General features: G+C 49.7%; 1 long non-coding RNA gene across 2 annotated transcripts; it reads left to right on the top strand.

Moving 5' to 3' along the window:
- The first annotated feature begins 590 nt into the window (after positions 1 to 590).
- Positions 591 to 22,790, top strand: LOC122235064. 2 transcript variants are annotated; one of them, XR_006213172.1, is made up of 5 exons: positions 591 to 1,035; positions 4,334 to 4,615; positions 11,808 to 11,915; positions 21,181 to 21,347; positions 22,742 to 22,790. It is a non-coding gene; the product is annotated as an uncharacterized LOC122235064 (long non-coding RNA). The 2 variants fall into 2 exon arrangements; XR_006213171.1 differs by lacking the exons at positions 11,808 to 11,915; positions 21,181 to 21,347; positions 22,742 to 22,790 and adding an exon at positions 5,416 to 5,697.
- Positions 22,791 to 27,348: the final 4,558 nt, after the last annotated feature.

Below are 27,348 nucleotides of genomic sequence, written 5' to 3'. Positions count from 1 at the left end.
TCATCTGGTAAACGGAGAAAATAATAATCCTTACTTCAAAGACTTACTCCCAGGACCAAAGAGGAGAACCATGAGTCGAGTATTTTATGACCGTAGACAGCCACTTACCCCATGCAGTTACTAAGACCCCGGGATGATCTGAAGCCATAGTCAGCTAAAAGGCAAGTCCTAAATAAACAGGACATTTCAACTTAGTGATGGCAAGTGTTGAACCCCATAAGCGTCTGATTCAATCTGTATAAACCACAAGGATAACCGGGCAGGGTTTCCACTCGCTAGTCCTCATTGCAGGGAAGGTCGTTCGCCAGCAAACATTCCCTACAGAGAACCTGATGTCTGGAACCCCAAGCTTAAGGTCTATCAGAGAAATCAGGGCACACGCCATCCGGCCACCACACCAACGACCAGCACTAATATTCTAGTGATCCGAAACCTGTCCACTTAAAGAGACCACTGATAGCTGGCATGAGAAGGATAGTAGTAAGAGGATATATTTTAGCATGGATCAGGGGAGACGCTTTTTTTTTTCAGGGATGCAAGGGGTTCCTTCTTTTATTTATTTTTTATTTTTTTCTTAAGGGGTCCTTTCTTAAAGGTAGAAAACCGCCCCCAGAAAGTGGGCAAATAAAGAATTTAACAACTCCTGCGGGAACTAGCCAGAACCAATTATAATTAGCGCTGGCCGGGCTTAGCATGGCACGTCTACTGGAAAACTCCATGCTGAGAGATGGAGTGTCTTTATTGGGAGACAGGGCTGGCTGGTCTCCAGAAATCACTGGGCGTAAGGCTGCCTCGCTGTCTCTGTTTTAGATTGTGATTGACCACGAAATAGCTGCCCAAATTGAGACGCCTGCCCAGACCTGGGCCTGAAGGAACAATTGGCCAGCGCAGCCCTGGAGACCACGGGGGCAGGAGCGGGTAATTGACAGAGAACTCATTACCGGAAGCGAAGAACCGCAGCGCAAACCAGGAACCGACACCGGCAGAGCCTGAGGGCGCAGGCGTTGGAATCAGTGGGAACAGACAGCCAGAATGGTATGCGTCACAATGCACAGGGAGCTCTGGTTTTGAAACCCGACCCTGCCGAGCTCTCCTTGCGACTCCGGACACGCTCGGCTGGCCTCTGTGAGCCTTTTACCACCTGAGAAACAGAGAGGAGAAAAAAAAAATCTTTAGAGAGAGCAAAATAAGGATGCAGCGCTTGTGACACTGAGGGTCATTTTATAACAGCCGACACCTATCTCGCGTCTCAGAATCCTAGAGATGCCTTAAGTAATTTAAACCTGACAGCAAGGACTATGCTGTTATTCTTGCCATTTTACAGATAAGAAGACCAAAGAAAAGAGATTTGTGGAATTGCCCAAGGTCACGTAGCTAGAAGCTGGCAAGGCTTGAATTTTAACTTGGACAGGCTATAACAAATAGGGAAGAGAACCCTTCCAGGTCTGGCAGAAAGTCTGTGCTGAGTAAAAACAAGTTCCTTCTTTCTCCCACCGCCCCCTCCTCCAACCCACCAATGAGCATTCCAGACTAATTTTAAATCTAACCCCCGCCCCCTCAAGCTGGAGAGGAGCAGACTTTTCTATATTCCCCTAGGTTGGTGGGAATTCAAAACTCCTCTCATTGGTTCCCAAAAGACCGAGCCCCCTATAGTAACCTCCTCACGTCTGCCGTTGACCTTCAAGGGTAAGAATGATATGAGTGGATTGAGTCTGGGGAAAAACAGTCTCCCTGTAGAGAGACCAGAGGGGCAGAGCTTTGAGGCCTGAACATTCCAGGCCCTGGAGGGTGGCATGGCCCTATCAGGGGGAACTGGAGCAGACTGGAAAAGGAAAGACGGGGAAATGCAGGTGCAGCCAAATTGTTAAAGATCTCAACCATTGTGGGGCGCCTGGGTGGCTCAGTTGGTTAAGCGTCCGACTTCGGCTCAGGTCACGATCTCACGGCTTGTGAGTTCAAGCCCCGAGTCGGGCTCTGGGCTGATAGCTCAGAGCCTGGAGCCTGTTTCGGATTCTGTGTCTCCCTCTCTCTGCCCCTCCCCTGTTCACACTCTGTCTCTCTCAAAAATAAATAAACATTAAAAAAAATTTTTTTTAAAAAGATCTCGACCATCGTGCCAAAGGGTTTAGAGTTGATTTCTGACAAGGCTTAGCAGCCACCTGTGCCCCAGAGCAGGAGCACCCCCGGGGCAGGGAGCTGGCCTTATTTACTGTGTCTCTAGTGCCTTGAGCAGAATCCGTTGCACATGGGGATTCATCTCATGGCTTATCAGTTTAGAACAGGAGAACATCCCTCCCCCACTTCCCAGAGGCCCAAATAGCTAAAATAAGGCAACCACTGAACTGGGATGTCTGTAGGAGGGGGCCATGCCTGGCCCATCTCTGCGCCTCCAAGGTCTTGTCCAGGGCTCTCTCTGCACACTGAATAAATACCTGAGGTGGAGAGGCTGGTTACAAGGCCACCCAAGGCAGCTTCTCTGTGCTTTCCCTGGCAGGCCGCCCACAGACCCTGAGCCAGGGGTCCTCAAGTTCGTGTCATCCGTGTGCCCCAGAGAGGCCCCAGTTCTCATTCCAGGGTCCTGCGGTAAAGGTGCTGCGAGAGACACTTTGCTGCAATGAAGGCCTTTTTCTCACTGTCCTGGAAATAGCCAGGCCGCTGTCACTTGGAACCCCACCCTCAGTCGTTGCTCTGTCAAAGCCACCTTAGACAGAAGGGCAGGCGGTCTGACCCATGTCCCCATTCCAAGTCGCGCTTCTTCCTGGGAGCACTCCTGGAGGTGACTTCTATGACCCCTGCTTCTCCAACCGTGACCCTGAGCTTCAGACGTTGTGTGCATGTCCTAGGGGCTCCTCCCTCCAGAGCTCGTGCCCTTTCCACCAGAACAGCGTGAGGAAGGAGACCACCGCTCCAGGAGGCAGTCCTTTGGGAGCCACAAGTCCAAACATTCTGGACCTTGAATTCCCATCTCACGGAGCCCATCCCCCTTCCGTGCATGTGTCCACAAGTGAAAAGTGTGGACGGACACGTTGCTCTCTGCTTGGGTCCATCTGGGCGACGGAGGCTCTGCTCCCTCGGAGGTGGTTGCAGCTGTGAAAACAAAGCACCCACAAATGCTGGCCACAGACCCAACAAGAGAAACAAATCACCCCCTGGGGGTTCTCCCCTTCCAAACATCAAATAGGCTCTGGATCCTAAAACCATCAGTGCCTCAAGATGCAGAAGACAATGGCTTCTCCCGGGGGCTATTCGCTGAAGATTTGGAGGCAGCGGGAGAAAAGGAAATTAAGGTTTTGCGAAACCCGCCAACTAGGCCAAGCAAGGCAGATCCTTCTTCCAAAGCACAGGACATTCTGGGTCAGCTAAAGCGGTTTTAAAAAATAGTATTGGGCTTAATTATTCAAACAGGTCAATGAATATATTAATAATTAATAATTAAAATTAGAAGCAGGCTTTGCGCGGTCAGCGCAGAGCCCAGTGCGGGGCTCGAGCTCATGAACCGTGAGCTCATGACCTGAGCTGAAGTCAAGAGTCAGACGCTTCACCGACTGAGCTACTCAGGCGTCCTTATTTTATTTTTTATTTTAGAGACAGAAAGAGAGCACACGAGCATGTGAGCAGAGGAGGGGCAGAGACAAAGAGAGAGAGAGAATCTCAAGCAGGATGCACACTCCGTGTGGAGCCGGACGTGGGGCTCGATCCCATGACCCTGGGATCATGACCTGAGCCAAAATCAAGAGTCAGATGCTCAACCAACTGAGCCATCCCAGGTGCCCCTAAACAGACCTACTTTTTAAACAAATATACATGGTGAGTGCTTGAAGCTCCAGTGTTCAGGCATTTGGGTGAATAGAAAGATCTGGGCATCTGCCCAAGGGTCAAAGGTCATGTCCTCTTCCAAGGCTAAGTATGTGGGTAGGCCTTGACATGTAAGGAGAAAATCCAAAATTGAGGGCACGTCTGGGTCAGCCCATGACTCAAGCAGCCCAAGGGTATAGACAGGAGTCTCCACCTGTTTTCATACGTGTCAGCCACCCCACTGGCTCCCCAAACCCTCTGATTCCATTGACCCCTTCTCGTCCTGGCGCCTGTTTTGCTGAGTTGATAATCGTACTGTCTTGTGTCTACACGTCCTATATGCCAGGCGCTCGGTATTTATGCTTTCCAGACCCACGGGCCATTCCTAGAGACTAGTCCCATTGGCCAAATGAGCTAACTGCATAGAGAGAGGTAAAATGACTTGCCCAAGGTCACACAGAGGGGATGTCTCTGAGTCACAATGGGGAGGCAAGTCTATTCGATTGACATCAGTCTAGCCTCAGACTTCCCATTACAGAGTCCAGGGGGCTGCAGAAATGCATGGTAGTCGCTCGGGCAGAGGCTTGAAGATTGTCCACGTGGCCCGGAGACATCCGTCCTGGAGGGCCAGCTCTTTACTCTGCCATCACTGGGCTGTGCCCCTGCCAGCTGCTCCCAGCACCGGCCCGCTGAGGCTTCCAGTAGCTGCTGAGTGGCAGCATCGAGGCTCCTCTCTCCATCCCGATCCGTTATTCTAAAGAAGCCCGGGTCTCAGGAGCAGGTGGGGTGTGGAAGACATGAAGAGCCAGCTCCGAACACGGTAGAGTTTCCCACCTTCTGCCACCACATTTGCGTGTCCCTGTCTGTGCTCCTTTCATACTTCAGTTCTCCCCAGGCTCTGTTCAGTCTCTTTCCTCCAGGCTTCTGTTCCGGGGCCTCCTCCTTCTCCCCCTTCTCTCAGTGTTTGCTGCACCACACTGTATTGTGGTTTTCTTGTGTGTCCATCTTCCTCATCGACCATGGGTTTGTTGTGGACATGGGGAGGGGCGTATCTACCTCTATACCCCCAGGGCCCAGGGCTCGCTGCCACCTGGCACATAGTAAAGTCTGAGAACACCGATCTGTCTCAGGCTGATGTAACTCCAAGTGGAAAGGGACGTGGGCGAGAGCCTTGGATCCTGGTCAATGAAACCCTCAGATTCCATGAACTCCTTCCCAGCTATCAACTACACCTGTACAGGCGAGGGAAGGAGGGAGGACAGGAGACACAGAGGGTTGAGAGAGGGAAGGGGGGAAAAACGTAGAAAGAGGGGTGAGGGAGAGAGGAGGGGGAGGGAGGCAAAGGTGAAAGTCCCTTTTCCGCCTTTTCAAGGCGCAAAAGTGCTTTCTTTACTCTGATTGGACCAACTTGAGCCAATCACTGTGGTCAGCGGTGACAGCGAACTGATTGGCTTCGGGCTGGGCTACTAACCCAGTCACCACGCAGCGCTCACCAATCAGGATTCCCCTTTGAGAGGATCTGGAGGCGGAGTCACGCCCAGGGAGGGAAGTCGGGCGAGGCGGGGCGGGGGGCGTTCCTTGCTTGCTGAGCAACTTTGGCCCCCTCACCTCCTGCTCCAGGGCCAAACTGGCCAACTGCCTGCTTTTGTAAATAACGTCGGGCAGGCACGCTCCTCCTTTGTGCTGTGGTCCACGGCTGCTTTTGCACTACCAGACGCGAGTTGAACGCGGCCCTGGGTTGGAAGATATTTCCGCTGGGGCACGTCACGGGGAACATGGGCAGCCCCTGCTCCAGAGAGCCCCAGACGCCGCTGCTCAGGTCCCCCAAACCTCTCTAGTCCCCTCCCTTTAGGCATCTTTGCTGTTCAACTCTTGCTAGCCAGCGTCCTTCCAATAAATGAATCTTTTTGAGGCTTAATTAGGCAAATTGGGGTCTCTTTAACATTGCATACAATCCGAATAATTTCAAAATACATGGCTCTCCCCTGCACCCCACCTCCAGCTCCCCAAACCTGCTCCTGGCTGTATTTCACAGCATCTTCCTGGGAGACGGAGCCCCGCCACAAGTTTCCGGGCCTGGGAATCCACATGAGGGGTAGGAAGTAAGTGCCTGTGTGACCCATGTTAGGGACTTGGTTCCCACAGGAAAACTGTGTACACAAGCAGCTTCGCGTCAACACCCCTTTGCCCAAATATTTCAAAACAGGGTCAGCCCCGAAGTCCAGCCTGGGAGAAACACAGAACTAATTGGAATACCAGACACTCCCCCGGCATTCTCTTTCTTATCTGTGCCAACACCAGCCTCTCCCCAGCTGCAGAGTCAGAAATGAGATGTGACTGCCAGCACTTTACGTTTTCCTGGAATATTTTATTGCCACGGAAACTCCGTTTAAAGGGTTAGTGTGGCTTCCCAGGAATCCCTCACATAGCACAGAGAAGTGCTGATTACCCAGGCGCTGCACCCCACGCCCGGGTGTTCCTGGGGGTCCGGAGCGCCCTGCACACTGGACCCTGCCCTGCAGGTAGGGCCTCGAGGCTGCGCGGCACCCAGAGACAGCATGCCCACAGCGGCCAGGGCGCCCAGCGGGGGCATCTGAGGAGACTCCAAAGTGCCCGCTAACCCCCAGAGCTGTGCACTGTGGGGACCCTGGCCCGAGGCAAGACTCCTCAGGCAGTGCTTCTGGGAGATCACTCAGGGAGCCTAATACGGAGCCGCGAAGTGGAGCTTCGGGCGACGGTGGCCGCTGCATTCGTTAATTACGGTGGATGACTTAGACGTTTGCTATGACCCGGGCTCTGTGTGGGTGCCAGGGCAAGGGCTGGGGGCGAACAAGGAGGCACTGCGGCGGGTGGTGGGCCAGGCAGGTGAAGATTGGTAATTACAAGACATCCAGGAGAACGAAGCGGGGGGATGTGCAGGGTGTTAGAAGGGCACCCTAAAGGTAATAATTATTACTAACATTTATATGTTAATGCTTTACCTGTGGCAGAGGTTGTCCTGAGAGCTTTGCATACATCAATTAATGGAATCATGAAGGTGGGTCCCGTTTTTTTTTCTCCGAAGTCGCTTGCCAAAATTGACAGAGCAGAGAGGCGAAACGCGACCATAAATGATTATATTCCTCCCCCCACCCCACCCCCATCCTGTACCAGAGGTGGTCCTGCGTGTTGTTACATATGCTATCTCAGGTAATTTCCGTGGCAACCCAGGAGGCAGGTGTGGGGCTCCTCTCTTTAGAAGGGGGACATGAGGCTCAGAGAGGTTATGTAACTACCCTGTGGTCACACAGCGGATGAGAAGCCAAACAAAGGTTCAAATCTAACATTTCTGGACCATGACCCTGGCTTGATGGGATGTGGCCCCTCCATTCGAGATGCTAACAAATCAGTTGAAAAGTTATGAACGCTAGGCTGAAGGAAAGTAACCCTGCAAAAGACTCACTCAGCCTTAGGATTCCAGAAACTTAGAACGAACGCGGAGATCACCCATCCCGACCGGTACCCCGTGTGGAAGAAAGCCGGACGACACGTCAACCGTGTCCACACCCAGCCACTAAGAAAGCCTTCTCACACAGGAGGCCCAACTCACAGAGAAGCTTCTCCCTGCGTCGTCAGACCTCTTGGGGGAGCTGACATCTGCTTCCCAGAGACTGTAGGTCTTTAGACGTAGGTCTTTACAAGTATGAGGAAAAGGGATCACACATCTCCTCTGTGTTCTTTCGAATGAACATCCTGGCGAGGACCATACCCTCACGACAATCTCCAGCTTTGCCATCGCCCCGTTTCGTTGGTGGAGGACGGTGTCCAGAGCCAGCAAGTGAACACCTGGGTTTCTGTGACCGGAGCAGATCGAAAGACAGTGTTGAAAGAATAAATACATGAATGAATGAATGAATGAATGAATGAAGTGCATGAGTATGTGTGCTAAATTCCCTCTCACAGGTACATATGAGAAAGTTGTAGAAAGAATGCTAACGCTTGCTGTCCCACAGTACTACGGAAGTTTGGCAGGAGCAAAGATTCGTTCAGCTATACTTTTCTAATATGACCCTGTAAGAAAATCCATTCCGGCTCTGCCAGTTAATCCAGGCCAAATGCTTCCGATCAGACACTTCGGATGTGACAGGCAGACTCGGTGAACAGGAGGGTGAACGAGGCAAGTGGGACTCTCGCTCTTCTGGGGCTTATAATCCGGTGAATTGGAAGTCCGGGGTAAACGTGCTGGTCCATTCAACAAGCACTAATTTAACACCCTCCGTCCTGCAGATGCTGGGAGCACAGAGGGAAGACAGTCCCTCCTTTCATTAAAGCGTGCAGAGGCAGAGGGGTGAGCTGGCAAGGTCAAGGGCGCTTAGAAAGAGGAAATGGCAGGATGCCGGGGGAACCTGAACAAGCGAGTTTGGAAGGGGAGGGTCGGAGGAGGCTTGGCATGCGTTTTCAGGGACTCGGGGAACTAGACTATCTCGAGGTGAACGGTGTGCTCCAAGGCACAGAATCTCAGGGGCGCCTGGGCGGCTCAGTTGGTTGAGCGTCTGACCCGTGATTTCCGCTCAGGTCGCGCACGATCTCATGGTTGTGCGATGGGGCCCCACGTCGGGCTCTGTGCTGGGCGTGGAGCCTGCTTGGGATTCTCTCTCTCCCTCGCTCCCTGCCCCTCCCCCGCTCTTGCTCTTTCTCTGAATAAATAGACATGTAAAAAAAAAAGGCACGGAGGTTCAAAAGCAGCCCAGTATCCATCCACCCGCCTGAACAGGCAGGCAGCAAACATTTGCCAAGCTCTCCGTCTGCTCCGCTGCTCAAGCCAGGAATCCGTGCCCCACTCATGACTCCTCCCTCCGTGACCTGCAGATACACCCCGCCCTGCACGCTTGGATCCCGGGACCCTGCTGTCCCGCAGAGCTGACCGCCACTCTATTAAGGGTTTCTCTGGTGGCCACACTGCTCCCTGTCACTCTCACCTGCCTTCCAGACTCCTCCACTGTGAGCTGTCAGAAAGACTCGTGTGAATGTGTCATTCCCCTTCCTAAACCCTCAGGTGGCTTTCCACTGCCCCCCGGGGGGAAATGATTCACTGCCTCCTGATCTGGCAGCTTCTCGCTCTCCAGTCCCATCCTCCAGGCCCTCCCTCCTCACCCCTCACCGCCTCCTCCCCTGCAGCACTGGGCCTGCCTCTGGCTCATGCCTGGATCCTGGGCTCTCCGCCCCCCACTCCCGCCCCCGCCTCCAGCTTCCAGACCTGCTTTTCCTTCTACCAGAGCCACATCCACCCCCTCTAACCCTGCGGCCGCCCAGGAAGACTTTCCAGAGAACCACCATTCCCAGAATCCGTTCTCTGTGCGTCCACAGCCCCCCGGAGTCTATGATTTGAACACCTCTCTTCCTGGATCATAAAGCTCCCTCCTTGGGCCTGTCTTCCCCTCTAGAAGGTGGGCATAACCCTGCCAGGGTCCTGTGTGTCTTTGTCCTTGATTGACCCCCTACCATCTGGAGGGACATAGTAGATACCCCACACTACACGTGTTTTCCCTTCTTCTTCTTCTTTTTTTAATTTAAATTTTATTGGGGCACCTGGGTGACTCAGTGGGTTAAGTGTCCGACTCTTGATTTCATCTCAGGTTATCATCTCAAGGTTTCTGAGATCGAGCCCCACATCGGGCTCCTGCTGACTGCGCTGAGCCTGCTTGGGATTCTCTGTCTCTGTCTCTCTCTCTGTCTCTCTCTGTACCCCTCCCCTGCTTGTGCGCTCTCTCTTTCTCTCTCAAAAGTAAACTAATAAAATTAATTTAAATTTTATTTTTAAGACTTTGGTAAAACATCCATAGTATAAAATGCCCATTTTATATTTTAATATAATATTTTATATTATTATTTATATATTATATAAATTATATAATATATCATATATTATATAATTATATATAATATATTAATTAATTAATATATGATATATTATATAATTTATATATTATATTTTAATATAATATATTAATATATATAATTAGATAATGAAATAAATAATTACATTTAATTACATATAATTTTAATATCGATTTTATTTAATATAATTTTAATATCCCATTTCAGCCATTTTAAGTGTGCAGTTCAGTGGCAGTAAGTACATTCAGTTGTTCTTGTCACTGTCACCACCAGAACCTTCTCATCCTCCCCAGCCGGAGCCCCCGACGCTCCGTATCCGTTAAACACTAACTCCCTGTTCCCCTGCACTCCCAGCCTCTGGCAAGCCCCGTTCCACACTACACATTTTCTTTTCTTTTTAATTTTTTTTTTAACGTTTATTTATTTTTGAGACAGAGACAGAGCATGAACAGGGGAGGGGCAGAGAGAGAGGGAGACACAGAATCGGAAGCAGGCTCCAGGCTCCGAGCCATCAGCACAGAGCCCGACGCGGGGCTCGAACTCACGGACCGCGAGATCGTGACCTGAGCTGAAGTCGGACGCCCAACCGACCGAGCCACCCAGACTCCCCCACACTATACATTTTCAAGCGAACAACATACCTGGAAGGCTTTGAAAGGCTCCCTCTCACATGCTCCCACCAACTCTGTTTCTGTTCCTCTGGACACGTGGCCAAACTGGTCACCGATTCGGTATTTTAGTTATTTATTTACTCTGATAGTTCAGAGTTCTACAAAGAGGAATGAAATGTGCGCTTACCTGGTTCTCAAATGACTTCGAGGACCAGTGAGTATTTCCTCTCATTCTGCGATGGCACAGAGGTGGCCCAGTGCGCCTTGGCCAAACCAGACGATGATGCAGGCGTGGCCAGATGGGTGTGTGCTCACCGAGGGTTCTCTGCACAGCTGTGTGTCTGTGAAAAGACGTCAGAGAGATGCCCCAGAAATCCGCACGTTTCCAGCCAACACCGTTTCTGGGTATGTTGCTGCGTAGGTGTCCTGCCGGGGGTAAAGGGACTTCTTCCCAACTCACAAACCGTCATAAAGGCGGGAGGAAATGGAGGTCTCATCTCACGCGGCATCAACCCAGGATCGGTGGAAAAGCACGGTGGGGGTGCTGCGCGCAACCCAGTTAGACCAATTTCTCTCCGGTCGAGTAAGTAATAATTATTTAGTATAATAATAATAAAATAAAACAGGCAGCATTTATGATGGGGGCACCGGGAAGAGGCTTCTGTATGTTCTGTATGTTCGAGTCACTTTTAGTCCTCACCTCAACCTTGTTATGCTTATGAAGCTGACCTTTCACACAACTGAGGAACTCACTCTGAGTCACACGACCATAAAGTGGCAAGGTTTCGACCAACCTCAAGATCTTTGTCCCTCTACTTGACTGCCCCGCAGAGTGGCATAGCCATCTTTCTTGGTCCCCCGGAGTTACCTGGCCCTCAGCAGACAGTCTGTGGCTTCTGACCTCATGAAGCTTCTCTGTCTTTGCCTGAGACCTTTCTCAGCCCAGGCAGAGTTCACACTTCCAGAAAAATCCTCAAACAATGAGGCACAGGAGTTGGGTGTTAAATACCCAGATTCCTCATCCCTTGGCAGGACAATCCGTGGCATGTTGCCTTCGGTGTCTCAAGGGATCCCAGGAAGATAGAGCCCCTCTTCCCCACATTGGCAGCTTGCCCCTCAATTCTCCCTCTGTGGTTTTCCCGTCTCCCTTGTCCAACTTCTTGACCCTCGCTGTGCTTCTCAGGATCAATTCTTGACTAATCCACTTGTCACCAAAACCTTTGCTCAGATTATGCGTTGGGGGGAACCCAAACTAAAACAGGTCATTTCTCAATAACCATCTGATAGGACCCAAGTTTTCCAGAAAACACTTTGGGAAACATGTATCGCCTCAATACCTTTCTTTTTATAGATAAGGAAACGAATTTCTAGAGAGAGGAAATACCAAGTGATGAATTAGTGGCAGAGTCTTGGCAGTATCTCAAGCCCACTCTTCCCCATCTAGGGACTTTGCAATCACCCCACACAGCCAAACTCTGCTTCCTGTCTCGTGAGACATGGTCATGTGGTCCCTGTTCCCCCTAGACTCCTCCGTGCCAACCAGGAACGTAAGGAGGTCCAGAGAAAATGGAATGCTTGAACTCCCAGATTGTGACTCACGGGACCCAGAGAAGATCACAGGTAAACAAAAAGGTGAGTGCGGTTTACAAATTAGAATGAGTTCTAGGTGGCCCTGCTATCTTCTGATGGGGAAGATTCATGAATATCTATTAAGTAATGACTGTGTCCGAGACGGCCCTAAACACTGTAGAATTATTATGTCCGGTGCTGATTCCACAAACGAAGAAGAAGAGGCAGAGAGAGGTAAAGCAACTTCCCGATGATTGAAAAGGTGACACGTGGGAAGGATGGGATTCGAAGCTGGGCCCTCCAGCTCGGAGCCCGCACCCCTAACCGCTGTGCTGTCCACTTACACGTGTGGTGGAAGGCTGAATAAGGACATGTAGGTGCACAGGACTTCTTAAAGAGAAGCTGAGGAAGCACCTGATGAGGAGGACTGGGATGCTTTGGATAGAGGGAGAGAGAGCTTGAGAGAGAGAGAGAGGCAATGAGGCAAGTGGAAACCTGAGATCTAAGATTTGTCTGTGCTCAGCCAAGGCACCGTCAGAACCACAGGCTTATTCCCTCTGTTGACACGTCAGGGTTCTCAAACAGGCTGCCCATGTGGCTTGAGTTCCTGTCCCCTCCTGGATTGCTTCCTATTGATCCCTAGTGACTAAGGATCCTTTTGGAGCCTCATCATGTGGCCTAGCCAAGCTTGAAGGAGAAAAGGCAAGTTAGCAAGCGTGGTGTTTGAAAACCAGATCCTTTCAAAAGGGGGCGTGACTGGGGTGCCTGAGTGGCTCGGTTGGTTACGCATCTGACACTCGATCTCGGCTCAAGTCTTGGTCTCGGGGCCGTGAGTCCAAGCCCGCGTTGGGCATGAAACCGACTTTCAAGAAAGGGGTGGGGGTGTGGTTGTAGTTGGGCATTCAGGTATCTTCACATTCATTCATTTGACCAATGTTTAGCATCTGTTGTGTACTGGGGACAGTGTTCATTGCTGGGATCAAATGATAAGAAAACAGAACAACCACAGCCCCACAGAGAGTTGAGAATCTAATTTCCAACACCGTCTAGTCAGAACATAATACGAGCTACATATATGATTTTTTTTAATATTCACATTAAACTTAACGAAAAAAAGTAGTTGCGATTAATGTCAATGCTGCGCTTTATTCAGTCCAAAATATCCCCCTATCGTTTCAATTGGTAACCAATATAAACATTATTGAGATATTTACCTTCTTGTTTTTTGCACTAAGTTTTTATTTTTATTTTTTGATATAATGTATTGTCAACTTGGTTTCCATACAACACCCAGTGCTCATCCCCACAGGTGCCCTCCCCCATGCCCAACACCCACTTTCCCCTCTCCCCCACCCCGCATCAACCCTCAGCTTGTTCTCAGCATCCAAGAGTCTCTTATGGTTTGCCTCCCTCCCTCTCCGTAACTTGCACCAAATCTTTAAAACCCGGTGTGTTTGCTGCCGGCAGTGCATCTCCCGTGGGACTCGTCACATTCCAAGCACCCGATAGTCACATATCAATTGATGGCTGCCAGACTGGGTAGTGTAGTTCTCATTGGAAAGATAGTGGAAATAAGTGATCTCATAAATTGTGGTGTCTAACAAAATAAGGATAATGTAGTATAAGGTGGATGGAGCCCTGGATTGGGAATCCACAGAAACGAGCGTGCCTCTTAGATCTTCCACTAACTAGTTGAGTTCAGGATTATTAATTTGCCTCTTTATGTCTCAATGTTCTTATCTGTAAAATAACACAAAGGATTGTGTGTGTGTGTGTGTGTGTGTGTGCGCGCGCACGCAGATGGCAAAGATAAGCCAATAAGTGGAATTGAAAGATGGATTGTAATATTTGGGAGGGAAAATGAGCTTGGGACGTCACTTCATAACCAGCATCAAAATGACCTCCAGATACGACGTACACTGTGAGAACTTAAAACATAACAACACGTGCTAAATTAGATCACCTTCTTACCAAGTCTCTTTAACAGGGAAGACACTCTAAACTTTAAAGTGTTTGAAGAAATCTCTCAAATGAAAATATTCAAGAGACACAGTGGCAAGAGACACGCAAACGGGCTACACTTGGGAAAACAAACCTTGAACTACAATTAAAACAGCCAAGAATCTGGAGGACAAATTGTCACAACGTGGCCTACAGTGACTAATTACGTTCTTTACTATGCACTGTGCTCATGAAAACCGATAAGAAAAATAGTAGACTGAGACCACAAAAAATAAACAAGCAAAGGACAGAAATGAGCACTTTCCAAAACTGTTGAAACTTGCCCCAAATCAGCTAATATAAAAAAAAAGCACCAAGTTACTCCCATTCAATTCATATTTAGAAATAAGAATTCAAAGCACCCGGGTGGCTCAGTTGGTTAAGCATGTGACTTCGGCTCAGGTCATGATCTCACAGTTTGTGAGTTCGAGCCCCACATCGGGCTCTGGGCTGACAGCTCGGAGCCAGGAGCCCACTTCGAGTTCTGTGTCTCCCGCTCTGCCCCTCCTCTGACCCTGCTCACACTCTCTTTCTCTCAAAAATAAATAAACATTAAAGAAAATAAAAACTAAATAAAAATAAGAATTCATAGTGCAGCCTAGGGTGTCACCAGTAATGCATCAAATCGAGGAGAGAGGTGAATACAGAGGAAAAAATCATTCTCACTGTGCAACCACATCATTGGAGTTGAAACTCAGCCTACCTTACAAGATGATGGATAGAAGCAAAACCCTTTGTGGTCTGTATGGCGTATAAGCGTAGGGACCTTTGGTATAGAATGGCCGCAAGGTGCTAGCCAGGCAGGTAGCTTTGCCCTGAGATTCTGCCATTCATGTCTCTCCATTCACTTGACTCAGCAAGTCTAGCTCCTACCGTATTCCCTCTGCGGTAGGCAGATTTTAGGGGGATGAAAACGAAAGTCCCACCTCAGAGGCTCGGAGGCTAACAGAAGAGGGAAGACAGTGAGACAGGACTGTTACAACTGAAGTTGGCCTGGTAGTGGCATCCAGGCGGGGTAAGAGGCATCTTATCCAGGTGCCGCTCCAAACATTCATGTTCTCCTATTAATGGAAGACGGTGGGACCCCCAGAAGCACTGTGAGTGTTCATCTGTTTGTTTTCCGGGCGGGGGAGAGGGGCAGAGGAGCCAGCCCCGGTTGAGAGAGTTCGAGAGACGCCCTGCCACTCAGCCTCCATGCCCGTGTGGTAAAACCGAGCTTCTGCTGAGAAACCGAAGCCCTGCGCTCAGATCCAGGCATGGAGGTCAACGTTCTTGGGTATTTTCTTGGCTTCTCAGAACCCTCAGGTCCCTGACCTGTAAAAGGGAACCCCAAGGGGGCAGAGCGAGGACCCACTGGGATAAGGCAATGGAGATGCTCCAGGAACCGTGACGACCTTTACAGTCATATCCTTGATGACATTTCCATCGTCCCGCGTGGCTGGGTCCAGAAGAGGCCTCATCACTGCAGCCCAGACCCATGGCGCCAATGTGGAGAGGGGTGCATTATGGAGATGAGCCAAGACGAGATAGGAAGCCACCTGCTGTCCAAATAAAGATACGGTCAGTAGCCTGCAAAACAGCTGCTGGATGCAGTGAAAAATATATATTTACATGAAAAAAGTGCTCACTGAATATAGCTAGGAGAAGATAGCAATATCCCATTAAAATGTATGTTTTACGTGTGTGTGCATTTACATATGTACATGCACAACACTAAAAGGGTAATTCGTAGGTTTTATTTCCGGATGGTGACATTACAGATGACTAATACCTCCTCCTTGCTTATCTCTATGTTCTAACGATTCTATAATGAACATATATGACTTCCGCAGAAAGAAAAACGAGGGCTATTTTTTAAGCAAACAAAATGGACATGTCAAATCAGGACACTGATTTTAAATTCAGAAGAGAAGCAGCTGTCATCTTCCGTGCACTTTCTTTTTTTTTTTTTTAAATTTTTATTTATTTCTGAGACAGAGACAGAGCATGAGTGGGGCGGGGGCAGAGAGAGAAGGAGACACAGAATCGGAAGCAGGCTCCAGGCTGAGCCGTCAACACAGAGCCCGACGCAGGGCTCGAACTCACGGACCGTGAGATCGTGACCTGAGCTGAAGCGGACGCTCAACCGACTGAGCCACCCAGGCGCCCCTTCCGCGCACTTTCTACGTGCTTCCTAGTGGGCTAGGAACGCCGTGTGGGCTTGCTTCGGCGTCACCACTGCCCTGTGAGATGGGCATGGCTAGGCCCATGTCAGAGCTCGAAAAGGAGCCTGAGAGAGAGTTTAAGCGATGCACTCGGGGCCACACAGCTGGGGATTACGGTCAAGAGTCCTCAGCCCTGGCGCGAAAGCCTCTTCTCTTGATTACTCTCTGATTCTATCTCCTAAAAAGGCAACGTCTCTGTCTTAGTCGGTTCAGGCTACTGTAACAGAAATACCACACACTGGGTGGCTCATAAACAACAGAAATTTGTTTCTCACTGTCATGGAGGCTGGAAGTCCAAGATCAACATGCCAGCAGACTGCATGTCTAATGAGGCCCCTCTCCTGGTGCCAACATGGCCGTCCTCTCACTGTGTACTTGAATGACAGAAGGGACAAAGGGGCTCTCTGGGGTCTCTTTATAAGGCCTCCAATGCCATTAATGAGAGCTCCTCCTTCATGACCTAGTCTCCTCCCAAAGGCCCCACTTTCTAGCATTGGGGGTTCGATTTCAATGTATAAATTTGTGGGGTGTAGTCCAACATTCATCCACCCGATGCGCGGCCAGCCAAGAAAAGACTGACATGGGTCTTTGCCGTGAAGAAAGACAGGCTGTTTACTGGTGTGGCTCCACCCAAGAGAACAGGAAGTTCCAGAACCACCCTCCACCCCCCCACCCCCCCCCCCGCCCCGGGGACTTGCAAGTGAGAGCTTTTAAGGGCAAAAATCAAGGGTGAAGGGTTCAGGGTCGTGAGTTCTTCCGATTGGCCAGGGATTGGGTAAACTTCAAGACGGACTTGTCTTCTGGGTGCCGGTTGGTCTGGTTTCATCGAGACTGTGGTGGGGAAGCCGTTCCTATCTCTGGTCCAGGTTTGCAAAACATCTCAGCCACGTGTGCAGTGACGCTCTCTTTGTTAGCAAGGGCAGAGGCCGTACGCTTTGTGACTGTGTGACAGCACAGGCTCCTTCGTGTCATGTTCCCTAGGCTACGTTTTCATCACGTGAAGCAAAGCATCCTGATGCTTTCCCCAATAATCTTTCACCATGGGTTACACGCCTCTCTGCAGACTTAACTCCGTCGGGGGGGTTCAGGGGTACACGGTCCGTTGCAGCCTCCCCGCTATCTCTCCAGCAACCCCAGATGTCGGCAGCTGTTTGTCCTGGGTTGAAGGGCCCCAAGCATCTGTCGGCACTTCTCAGGCACCACTTCCTCGCTGGGCTGGTGGAAGGATGGAAGAAATGCTTCATCGCCATGGCAAACATGGCCCTGGAATAGAGCAGAGCTTGGCCTGGCCCTGCCGCAGCAGAAGCAGTCCACACGTGGGAACTGTTATTAGTTTCTGATGACGTGGAAAATGCTCATGGTCTAATTTTAAGGGAAAGAGAGCAGAGTTTTAAATTGGATATAGGATATGATTTCAACCAGGATTCGTGCTGCTTGGAAAACTGATCGAGAATAAGCCAAAGACGGTTGTCTGTGGGTCGTGGGCTAACAGGTGATTTCTTTTTTTCCTTCTTCACATTTCACTGTTCCGTCTGTGGCTTTCTTCTTCTCGGTAAGCATGCACCACCTTTTCACGTAATTTGGATAGCTCCTTCCAACCCCAAGAAGGATGTGAAAACAAGTAACAAATCGTATAATACAGCCAAAGGCATTCCTAATTGTCCACCCGCCTGGTCAATCCACCCCATGCTTTCCTATTTTCATCAGAACAAACAAACATAGAGAAGGCAATTCATTTATTTATTTATTTATTTTAATTTCAAATTTAATTAGCATACAGTGCAGTCTTGGCTTCAGGAGTAGAACCCAGTGATTTCTCACTTAACATACAATACCCAGTGGTCATCCCAACAAGTGCCCTCCTTAGTACCCATCACCCATCTAGCCCCTCCCCCACCCGCCTCCCTCCAGCAACCCTTAGTTGGTGAGAAGGTAATGCATTTAAAACTGCTGTGCAGAAGGAGTCCCACTCTGCCTGCTGGGCTGGGCTGGCTGGGGTGGGGACAGGGGAGGTGGGTAAGGGACACAGGGGGTTCTCTCTCAGCTGCTCTCCAGGGACAGCGTCCAGAGGGACAGGGGCTCCGGCTCCAAGGAACGAGGGAATCCCCAGCCTAATGGGGCACTGCTGATATCACTGGGACCATCACGGACAGAGATGCAGCCCCTGAGGGTCACCTGGACTCCATCTTCCAGGAGGCGTGTCATGACTGAGTCTCTGTCCCAGGACCCACTGGGAGCAGTAGCAGGGAGAAGCAGACTCAAATCCCTGCCGTTTGGAGCTTGCATTCTTATACCTGGAGTCCAAAAACAAGCACCACCACAAGAGAGTCTATCAGACAGCCATCAATGCAAGGAAGAAAAAGAAGGATGGGGTGAAATGTGCCCCCAAAGTTCATGTCTACCTGGAAGCAGAGAACATAACCTTATTTGGAAATACGATCTTTAGAGATGTAATTAAGGTAAGAGTCGAGATGAGGTCTTACTCGTTGAAAGTGAACCCCAGCTGTAAGGACAATGTCTTTACATGATACTGAAGAGGACACATAGTGATACAGAGGAGGAGGCCACATGGGGATGGGGGCAGAGCCCATGGTGATGCGGCCACAAGCCAGGGAACGTTGGGAGGCACCAGAGGCTGGAAGAGGAGAGTGAGGGTCTTCCCCTCTGCAGGGTGCTGGGCCCTGCTGACACCTTGATTTTGGACTTCAGGCCTCCAGAATCTGCGAGAATAAAGAGAGAATAAAGAGAGAGTATAAAGAGATTTTTTTAAAATTTTTTTTTTCAACGTTTTTTTATTTATTTTTGGGACAGAGAGAGACAGAGCATGAACGGGGGAGGGGCAGAGAGAGAGGGAGACACAGAATCGGAGACAGGCTCCAGGCTCCGAGCCATCAGCCCAGAGCCCGACGCGGGGCTCGAACTCATGGACCGCGAGATCGTGACCTGGCTGAAGTCGGACGCTTAACCGACTGCGCCACCCAGGCGCCCTGAGTATAAAGAGATTTTAAAAAGAGAGAATAAAAATCTTTTCTCTTAAGTCACCAAGCTTATGGTAAGTTGTTAGAGGGGACACAGGAACTGACAACTGAGGGTAGTAGGGTGACTGGAGCGCAGGGCAGGGTAGTACTCTGTTATGGAGGGAGGTGGGGAAGTCCTCCCCACCAGGTGCATCCAAGCAGTTGCTAGAGGAGAGAGCCAGGCCCAGAAAAGGGCATTCTTGTGGAAGGAAGAACCACTGCAAAGGTCCCAGAGGAGGGCAAGAGAGAGAGCAGAGGTAGCTGAGTTATGGGAAGTTGCCAGGCCAGGGATGAGACCCTGCATGGCTGTGGGCCATGGTAAGGGCTTCCTCTGCCATTTACCCCAGTTTCATGGGCAGCTGAGGTGGGTCTGAACAGACAGACACTCTAAGCTGCCCCAGAGTTTGAGAGGACCCCTCTAGCCTGGTGTGCGAAGGGCTGAATTAGGGAGACAGTTAGGAGTGATTGCTAAAAGGTGGCGAGGAAGAAAGGTGACCTGGGCCAGGCAGCCTGGGGGAGGAGGTTAAGAGCCATGGCATCCTTGGTAGATGCTCAAGGTGGAACCGATGGGTTGTCAATGGATTAGGCACAGAAAGTGAGCAAAATAGACAAGTCAAGAAGACTCTAAAACTTTGACCTGATCTCCTGGGTAAATAAAGATGCCATACCCACACGGGAAGGCTGTGGAAATGTGAGGCTTTGGGGAAAGGTCATGAATTTCCAAGTTGCCTTGAAGCTAAATCTCTCAGATTCTAGGGCTTTCTGGAGGAAGGACCAAAGCCTCTATGTGTGAACCGAAGAGGCAGGCACTCACTTGACGTTATAAATGGGTCTGGGGTTTCCAGACTTGGCAGTCTCAATGGTCACATGTGGCTCTGCGCACCAGTCATCCCTGTGGCCCGGATGGGCCACCACAGGGGCTCTTGGGTCCCTTCAGTGGCCATAATGATCCATCACTTGTTGGGCAGCCAGCTTGTTGAGCTTATACTTTGCACTCACATGGATAGACCCTTGGCTGGGTTTAAAAAGGAGCCTGTGAACAAATCATTGATGAGGATGTGGAGGAACAAGAGCCTTTGGGCACTGCTGGTGGGAAAGTAAAATGGCACACCTCTTATGGAAAATACTATGGCAGTTCCTCCAAGGCTTAAACATAGAATTGCCATAGGATCCAGAAACTCCATTTCTGTGTGTACACACAAAATCCCAAGGCAATGGCTTCCACAGGTCCTTGTACCCCGTGTTCATAGCAGCATTAGTACCAGTAGCTAGAAGGTGGAAACGATCCAAGTGTCCATCAGGAAATGAATGGATAAACAAAACGTGGTCCATCCATACAATGGAATGTTCACCAGCCTTAAAAGGGAGGAAATTCTGATACCTGCTCCAACATGGATGAACCTTGAAGACAACACGCTAAGTGAAAGAAGCAGGCACAAAAAGACACGTGATGTTTGATTCTACTCTTATGAGGTAGTTAGAGTGGCCAGACTCACCGGGGCAGAGAGTTGAATGGTGGTTGTCAGAGGCTGGGAGGGAGGGCAAGAGGGGCTTTATTGTTTAATGGGGCAAAGTTTAGTTTAGTTTGGGAAGACAAAAAGCTCTGGAGATGGATGGTGGTGAGCACTGCACAACAGTATGAATGCACTTCATGTCACTCGACCGCACATTTAAAAAGGGTAAAAGTGGCAAATTTTATAGTGTGTATTTTTCACCACAATAATAATAATATGAACAGATCCTGTGGGGTGGAGTTTTGGTCCCAAGGTCGAAACCTGACCAGTTTGGGTATTAACATCCTGGGTGGGCATGTATCTCCCCGAGGCTGAGCTCAGCCCCTTCATCTAGGAAATGGGACAATTGTGCCTTCACAGACTTGAGAGGATCTCACAAAAGAGCAACATGTTTTAACACTGTGAGACACCTTCTATTGTAAGCAAAAGGAGTGTGGACAAATCAGTCCTCCCAACAGCCCCAGGAGGTGGGAGGGAGTGTCATGCCCATCACACAAATGAGGAAACTGAGGAGACAAGTCACAGAATGTCACTGCCGGAAGGGTCCTTAGGGATCCTGTTGATCAGTGGGGCTTATTATTGTCCTTTGCAGATAATCTAACCACGATTCAGTGGGGAAGGGACTTCTCAAGGCCACTCAGCAAGTTAGTAATTGGAAATGGCACCAGTTGGCAAATGCCGGAAGGTCTCAGAGTGCACCCGGAAGAGGCGCTCTCCAAGGAAAAGCCTTCTTTCCACCTTTGTGGAAACTTCGTTAAGGTCAATATCCTTGTATTTATCAAGATCTATAGGTTGCAAGTGAATCTTCTGTGACCATTATAGGATACTTACACAGCCACAAAATTGGGCAAGTCATGTTCTTTCTCTGGGTTACAATGTTCCCACCTGTTAAAAAAAAAAAAGATTTCAGGGTGCCTGGGTGGCTCAGTCGGTTGAGCTTCTGACTCTAGATTTTAGCTCGGGTCATGATCTCACAGGTTGCAAACTTGAGTCCCGCATCCAGCTCTGTGCTGACAGTGTGGAGCCTGCTTGGGATTCACTTTCTCCCTCTCTCTTTGTCCTTCCCCTGCTTAGGCTGTCTCTCTCTCTCTCTCAAAATAAATAAATAAACTTTTTTAAAAAGTTTTTGTTTGTGCACATTTTAAGAGAATTTTGAAAACCATGACCATGTACCGATTTGACATTTTAGATAGACATCTAAAAGTTTTGTATTGTATTAAAATAATGCCAAGGCATATATTTTCTAAAGTAGCACTGCCCAACAGAAATATAATGAAAACCTCACGTGCCATTTAAAATTTTCGAGATTCTACAATTAAAAGAGAAGCAGGTGAAATTAATTGTAACAACAGATTTTATTTAGCTCCATATATTCGAAACATTACCATTTGAACATGTAGTCAATATACAGACTATGAATGAAACACTTTACATGCTGTTTTCCATACTAAGTCTTGGAAATTCAGTGTGTATTTCATACTCAAGCACATCTCAGTTTGGGACTACCTACCTTTCAAGTGCTCTGTAAGCACGTGGGGCTAGTGGCTACCAAATTGAACAGTGCAGTTCTGGAATATCGTACAAGAGCTTTAAATCTGATCTGTCAAAACCTTGGAGGTTCTCATTTAACTGATTTAATTTATGGGAAATACCTGCCATGCAGCCTAATTGGCAAAGCCAGTGCTTATTGTCAAACCCATCATCCAAATCTGACTTGCCATTCAATGGGGAAGTCTGATTTTATTTTAAAATTCAAATAGTGTGTTAATGCACAAACCCTGTTAACCTTCTCATTCCTGAACTCAAATTTTAAGAGATGGGAAGTTGGATATGTGGATGGATGGATGGATGGATGGACAGATGGATGGACGTAAGGATGGACAGATGAATGGATGGATGGATGGATGGATGGATGGACAGAAAGACAGATTCGATAGATGATAGATAGATAGATAGATAGATGATAGATAGATAAGATAGATGATAGGTAGGTAGATAGATAGATGATAAATAGGTAAAAACAAAAGAGAATGAGAATTGCCTCTGCATGCATTTGCTACCTTAATGAACAAGATGCCTGCTGCTCTAATATTTCTCACAGAGACTCTTTTTCTTGGCATTCAAAGAATTCCTTTCTTTGTTTGATGCCCCAGATACTAGTTTCAGGATGAAGGAGAAAGATGGCTTTCTTTCACGAATGGGAACAGAAGTGCTATAAAGGTGATGTGGGAAAGGGAAAGTGACAGAGCTTAGACACATTTCGGTTGGCTCACTCTTCAAAGAGCACTGAAGACATCAGGAAGGCGGAAGCAGCTTCCTTCAGTGCCCTGTGCCCTTGAATGTTTCCAAGTACCCCAAAGGAGAGCGTGCTCAGCCTGGAGACTGCTGGACAGGGTCAGCCCTCAGGAGTTTCTGAGTGATAAGAGCTTTCCATGGAAGAACTTGTAGGATCATGGGTCCAGGTCAACCTCTACTGACGATTCAGGGCAGAGCGTGAGGGCATGATCTCAATTCATCATGGGATCTCATGATCTCAAAGACCAGATCTCAACTGAGTCACTTCCTAGAGATGTGAAAGTGTGTAAGGTACTCCACCTTTCTGCATCTCAATTTCCTTGTCTGTAAAATGGGATGACCAAACATCCACCTTGCCTCACCTTTATAGGAGCGAGTCAGGTAACACACTGAGCCCATGAGGCCTGGATTCTAGAAAGTGCTTCAAAAGTGTTAGCTATCATTCACCTCATCCCAATACCCGTTAAATATCAGCCCCCAGAGAACCTTGCAGAGGCCAAATGGAAGCTATTTTGGACTACTATCTTGATAAAATCAGGTGTAAGAAAAGGTGACTTTCTCTATTCTTCTTACCTTATAATTCAACCTCATCATTTGATAAACAAGGAGAACCAAGGCTCAGAGACGCAGAGATGGGGGCAACGACTAAGCACCTTGCAGGTGCCGGAGAACGTGCTCGAAGGTTTGCACGTGTCCCATCCCACAGCACCTGTAGAAGTAGATGTTATCCCTCCATTTTGTAGATGGATAAACCGAGGCACAGAGAATTGTGGCACTGTGGTCCTCTTTCCCAGGATGGATTCAGGAGGCTGGGATGGGACATAACGAGCTTCACTCCCCTTCACCGCCCATCCCCACTGCATTTGACTTTGGAGTTCATGAACTGCACTCGTGTACGTCATCTGCGAGCATGTACATCACAACAGGGGGGAAGTTGCTCTTCGTAGATGAAAAAGCCATGACTCGGAGAAGAAAAGAAACCTGTATAGCCTCGTGCCCAGGTGGCAGGAGCTTCCCTTCCAATAAAGTGTGTGAGAGAAAGCTCCGGCACTCCGTGCCCCATTTGCTGGGGCCAGTTCTCTTTCCACAGATGCCCCCTGAGTCTGCAAGGCCCCCAGAGGCCCCCAGTTCCCCAGCCCATCTGGGGCCCCAGGTATCCAACCCCCGACTGGAGCCAGCATCCTGGAGGCTCCTGGGTGCAGCAGGGTGGCTAACAAGGTAGAAGATGTAATCCACTAAGTCCGTAAACAAGCCGACAGGCCAGGCCTTATCCTGCTTCGGGCTTCCTGCTCACGGTGGGGACCGCTGATAATCACCGGCTGTTGTAGAATCACAGAGCCCAGGGGCCCACTACACAGTCCTTCTAGAAGCTGGCACTGCCCGGGCAAGAAGCTGGCAAGGAGGGCAACTCAGACGACCTCTCTGAGGCCTCACAGAGAAGGGGTCTCATCTGTTTGGTTTCTGCCCTGCGAGCTGAGAAACAAAAAGCTGCAAACACACGCTGAACGCGGAGAGGAAGAAAGATGTCCAACAGCTGCCCGAGGCATAAGCAGAGAGAACGTAAAATTGTAATAAAGCCAAAATAATAACAACAGCAGCCACAACGGCACATTCGTGCATTATCAGCTCATTGCTCGTGAAAAACCCAGCAGTACTTGGGTGTGTCCAGTGCAGCAAATGAAAAGACCAAATGCAGACGGGTCAAGTCATGTTCAGGGGTACACCTGTGCTGGTGTAGGCAAGATTCCATCCAGTGTCTGTCCGGCTCAACACCCGGCCAGGCTCACTCAGAGCCCTCACACCCTGCTGGGGAAACGGGGCTGGGCTTCCCGCGTGACCGACAAAGCAGAAACTGCATTGGCTGGGCCGTGTGGGCACAGTGGGGTGACCACGGTATGAGCAGTGTGCCGGCCGGTCCTGAGCAAGCCTGAGTCTGGGTCACTTCCTCTGTAACAAGGGCGTTCCAACCCACCCTAAAGACTCAGTTCAGTGACTCTCTTCTGAACAGCTTCCCTGACCTTTGCGTCACAGGTCGGGTGCCCCAGGGCCGGTCTGACCGCACCCTGGGCTCCCCCTCGTCTTCCTGCCGATCTCCCCACAGCTGGGAGGTACTTCTGTGCCCGGCTCCCCAACCCCCTGCCAGTTCCTGGGCGCTGAATAAATGCGAAAGGGTTTCTCAACAGGGCAGAAGAGGCATAACCAACATGATATCAGCCACTGCGGCCGGCCACTCCACGTGGGGACCCTGCCTTCCTCGGTGCCACCGGCAGCCTCCACAGCCAGGCACCCCAGTCCCGAGGAAGCTTCTGTATCCTTCCTCCATCTACGTTCTGCTTTTCCTTGTTTCCTGTTCCTCCCCACTCTCCTAATCTTACCTTTACTGCAGCATACTACAAGGAGTTATTTATTCATGCATGCATGCCTACGGGCCTTCACTTATATCTTTTATACGAAAAGTGCATGGAGGCCTCACGGCACGCCAGGCCCTGCAGGTGTGGTCCCTGACCCCATAGAGCTGGTACTCCGGTGGGAGAGAAAAACGTTAAATAGAAAAACATCCCATCCTTGAGAGGTGGCTGGGTCCTTCAGGAAGGCATGGGAAGGGGCCAAGGAGACGGTGGGGACGTCGTGCAGTGATAGCAGGAGAGGCGGGAGAGGCAGCGGGTCTCACTGGAAGCCTTCTGGCCCTTTGCGGGCGCCTTGCCAATGCACTTCACCCGCTTTATCCTGCTCAAGACTACAGCCGCTCTGGGAGAGCACCGTTTTCATCCCGCCTCACAAAGGAGAGAACGGAGGCTCAGACTGGCCACACGGGGTGCTCGGGGTCTCTGAGTCGTTAAGGGGCTGAGCTAGGACCGTAGCCTGGATGTGTACCAGCCAAACCCTGGGCAGCTTCCTCCAAGTCCCGCAAACCTCTCCCTGGCTGCAGGAGACGGTCCAGTCCCCAGCTCCCCAGGGGGACACGCACCCTTGGGGTTTCCAGACTGGGGCACACACTGTGGGCTCCAGAGCCAGAGGGATCTGGATCAGACCAGGCCCGACTTCTCAGGCTCTACACTCAGATCTTCGGACAAGGAGGGATTTCCTTACCTTCCCACTTCCCCCAACTGGGAGAGCTTTGGTTCGAGGCCTTTCATTGACTTTCCTGACAGAGAGCTAATCAGGAAAGATTGGGAAGTCTATGCGTCTAGCCCCTGAATGATTTGGTGCGGCGGGGGGGGGGGGGGGGGTGCCCTTTTTCCATGTCAACTATTGTCAATTTCAGAGGCCACTTAAGAGAAAATGTTGATATCAGTGTGAGGTCACATTACGAGACATCTGTACCTGGAACAGAAAATGAGCTCATCTGTCACATCTACTTTGTTTCTTTTTATGCCCCAGGGCCAATTCCAAAGTAACCGCATTCTGAACAGGAAGGTGACTTGGCCAAGGTCACGACGTGGTCAATGGGTCTGGGGGTCGCAGTCATTTCCTGTTCCCACCACCTGAAGTTCCTTCCCTCCATGCCTCCTTCCTCCCTCTATTTCTTCCATAAATCCTGAGCAACATCTATATGTTAGCCACTTTGCTGGGAATGCAGGTGTGGTTCCTGCTCCTGTGACAATGACAGTCCAAGTGCCCTTACTCTCAGTGGCCTCCTGACCAAATGCGCCAAGAAGGAAGTATATTTGAGTGCTACTGGCTCTCTGCTCATTCAATGCAAAATACCCCTTGGCCCCCAGACTTTCAGAGAACCACAATCTCAGCATGTCCTCTGCATGTCCCTGAGAAAAGAAGAGCCTTCCCCCCTAATAATATAAAAACAGAGGAGACAAACCATAAGAGACTCAAATAGAGAACGATCTGAGGGTTGCCAGAGGGGTAGTGGGTGGGGGAAGGGGCGAAAGGGGCAAGGGACATTAAGGAGGACACTTGTTGGGATGAGCACTGGGTCTTATACGTAGGGGATGGATCGCTGGAATCTACCTCTGAAATCCTTATTGCACTACATGTTAATTAACTTGGATGTAGAGAAAAAAAAGAAAAAAAAATAGTAGAGCCTTCCCTGACCACAACAGGATGACTCAAAGGCCCTGTGCAAGGGGTAAAGGGAATTCCATAAGGTTCAGTTGACGCCGTCATCATCGTTACTGTCATTGTTACTATTCCTGCTCTCACACCTACTCCTGCCATTTCTATCACAAGCAGAGACTGGAGAGATCCCCCCGAACAGTGAGACAGAAGCCCGGAACGTTCCCTGCCACATCACCTCCCTATAGTCCGTTCACTACAGGCATCTCTAAACCCAGTTATTCCAGCGCACTATCCCAGGTTTCTCTGTAATGTGACTAATCAACCTTATCGATCTGTTTCCCCCAATGACATTTCCTTAGAGTGTGACACATCCCATCAACATTTGCACTGGTCCAAGAATCAATAAGCCTGGTGATGTCCAGGAAATGAGAGGGTGAGACAGAAAGAAAGG

Source organism: Panthera tigris, chromosome F2, assembly GCF_018350195.1.
Source record: "Panthera tigris isolate Pti1 chromosome F2, P.tigris_Pti1_mat1.1, whole genome shotgun sequence".
Classification (NCBI taxonomy): domain Eukaryota; kingdom Metazoa; phylum Chordata; class Mammalia; order Carnivora; family Felidae; genus Panthera; species Panthera tigris.
Note: the sequence above shows the minus strand (reverse complement) of the source record. Positions and strands in the feature narration are given on the sequence as shown.